This window comes from Arachis ipaensis, chromosome B02 (genome assembly GCF_000816755.2).
Source record: "Arachis ipaensis cultivar K30076 chromosome B02, Araip1.1, whole genome shotgun sequence".
Classification (NCBI taxonomy): Eukaryota; Viridiplantae; Streptophyta; class Magnoliopsida; order Fabales; family Fabaceae; genus Arachis; species Arachis ipaensis.
In genome coordinates, this window is record NC_029786.2 from 13,007,420 (window position 1) to 13,010,794 (window position 3,375).

A 3,375-nucleotide genomic window follows, 5' to 3' on the forward strand; every position below is an offset into this window, starting at 1 on the left:
AAATATGTCTAGAACCTTCTAATCAAATTTCTTCTATATTCTCTCTATGTTATTACCAAAAAAATATATAAAAAAATTACTTTATATAGTAGTCTATCCTAATTAGATATGAAGGTAATGTATAAGATCATAACCACCTTTGATTAACGGTATAAACCACATTCCTTCATTCCCAACAAGGAAAAACAATTATACTAATATTTCGATCCAATAATGCTAGGAAACTAAGATTGTTTCAATAAAAAACCAGCCAAATATTTTTGGATAAATCTAAAATTTTTATGTGGATGATACTTATGCTAGGTATTAGGATGTTTCTTTTCTTTGTAAATTGGATAGTTCTGAATCTATTTTCAGATTTATCATGTTTTAGGCATTTGGAGAATGAAGGAGGGTGAAGAGACGAAAACTAATTGAATCAATTTTTGTAATTTATGTTGCAATGATACTAAACATATCTCCTCCTAATTTAAATGTGGTGAAACATTTAATAACCAATATTTTAAATCATAAATAAATAAAACTAATTACTATATTTACCATTCTTGGCTAATTTGAAATTGGTTCCATATACTTTTTCATTTGGATCACATGCATGCATTGTTATCTTAGAAAAACAAAATCTAAGCCTTCAAATTTTTATTTTCATCATTGATCACTACACATAATCTTTCTATCCCTCTCCCGTTCATTAGACATTTTCTTTTAAATTTCTTTTCCTTCTTCTTTTATTTTGTCTCTCTGTTGTTACTATAAAACAATGGTTTAATTAAACAACCCTTTTTTTAAGTAAATAAATTATGGAAATATGAGCTTATGAATTGCGTTTTACTATTGAGGTTTAATTAATGAGCTACCTAAACTACCTAAGCTCTATGACTACTCTTGGTGATGAATTCTCAAGTTTGATCAAATTTCATTGGAGAAAGCTCTGCAAGCATTAGACAAAAATTAAATAATTAACATTATTGAAACTTTATATGTATTAATTATTAGAAAATCTTCTCCAAGATGAAGTATATGTACCATGTAAAAGAAGGGTACATAGAACCTTCATCATCATCATCATTAGAATTAGGTCCAATACAAGCAAGGGAGTAAGAACTTCAATTCATGGTTCAGTTGAGTCCAAAATAATTAAATTTGTTGATATATTCTAGTCAAATCATGCATATTCATGACAGGAAATGCAGATGCTTAAACTATAGAAAAAACAGATTCATAATTTAGTTTAATCAGTTCATCAGTCTTATCTTCATGTCCAATTTTAAGTTTTCTTATAATCTCCGAATTGTTAAGGTAGGATAAACTAATAAAGTTTTTCTTTTGGGTGATGATATAAAAAATTCTAATTCTCCTTGTTCTGCTCGCTTGTGTTGTTAACAAGTTCCTTTCCATTTTTTTCAATTAAGAAATGAATTTAATTTCTTTTGATTGTTGATATAAATTCTTTTATATTGACATCTAATAGTTGCGTGTATTGTTTTTGATGTTGATCCCTAATCCTTGTTCTTTATCCTTATAGTGTATCGGAAAAAAAAAATATTTCAATCATTCTTAAATTTTTTTAGTCATTATTAGTATATCAAAATTAGTGCATTCTCAAACTCGATTAGCTAAACTTTAGCCTATATATTTATATATTTTGAATTTTTACTATCTGCATTAATTTTTATTAGTGTGAATACTGGATTACTAAATTTTATAAATGTCGTCTAATCTATGTAGTCGACTTCAGCTAGTAGTAGGATAAGGTGATTATTATTTTTGTTGTTGTTTGAAAATTTAGATCACTACAAGAATATGGCCGATTAGCTACCACAAAAATAGTCGTAAAATCATCGCTAATCTGACGCAAAATGTAATTTGTGATGGATTAGCTACCACCTAGTAACCAATGTTTTTCTCGCTAATTACAAGTCGCAGATCAGTGAGGCAAACATAATAGTTGCTAATTCATCGGAAAAAAATTTAGCGACTGAATAGATAGTCGCAAATTCATCACTAAAGTAAAAGCTAATTCTATAGAAGAAATAGATTAAAAGATAGTCGCTAATTTGTCAAATTCTTGTAGTGAATAGATATTATAATGGTAAGAACTTCAAATCATGGTTCAGTTGCATTGAGTTGAAAATGATTGAATTTTATATTATAGTCAAATCATATTCATGACAGATGCTTGAACTTAGATAAGACAGATTCATAGTTTAGTTTAATTAGTTCAATTCTATATTCAAGTTCCAATTTTAAATTTTCTTAATTTCCTACTTCTGTTAAGGTAGGATAAACTAATAAAGAAATCAATTCAATTTTTCCTTTGAGTGATAACATAAAAATTCTGATTCTCCTTGTTCTGCTCGCTTGTGTTGCATTGTTTATTAGTTATTACAAGTTCCTTTCCATTTTTCTCAATTAAGAAAAGAATTTAATTTCTTTTGGTTGTGGATATAAAGTTCTTTTTATTCCGAACTTATGAAATATTTACCTTGTATTATTCTGTCATTAATGTTTTGTGTAGTTTGTAGTGTTGATCTCCAATGCTTATCCTTTATCCTTAGATTGTAATTGGAAAAAAAAAAAAATAGAACAATACGTCAAATCACTTTTTAAAAAATTTTTTGTCGAAGAAATTAATTCTCAACCAGTTTTAATTACTAAATCAAACTTTATTCTAATAAAAAAATTTTAGAGACAAATATTCTTTAAAAATGGAAATTTGCAAATGAAGGATTCATGAGAGGTTACAAGCACCTCTTGAGGACCATAAGGAGAAGGAAACCACCTTCACAACAAGGCCATGATGGTGATCACTCCCTCGAGCCCGGCCGCAAATCCGGCCTATACAGAGAGATAGATTGGCTGCGGCGCGACAAGACGGTTTTGATGATTGAGATTTTGAACCTTAGAGAGCAACAACACAATACAATTTTGTACATTCAAGAAATGGAGAAAAGGTTACAAGGGACAGAAGTTAAGCAAAAACAAATGATGTCATTCTTAACTAGAGCAATGAAAAACCTAAAAGATGGTTTTCTAAGAGTATCTAATCCTAACTTAACCTTAAATCTAAGTTTCATACTGTTATTCCTCTATATCTCCATCTTCGTCAGCATTTCACAGACAGATAAACAGATAAAGGCAAACAAAAGAAGGTTACAAATACTGCAGGTAACAAATATACATATAGCATGGCAAGTATACTTAGACACACCCAGTTAATGCACAAGCAAGTAACTCAAGTAATATGCATATGATGCATGCCTGTCCTATAGCTGATGAGGCTCATCTGTCGGTTATCCAGCCAATCCAATAAGTCCGAAAATCTTAGACTGTCCCTCGACGTGCATCCCCAAGAGTCTATGCATAGCTTTTTCT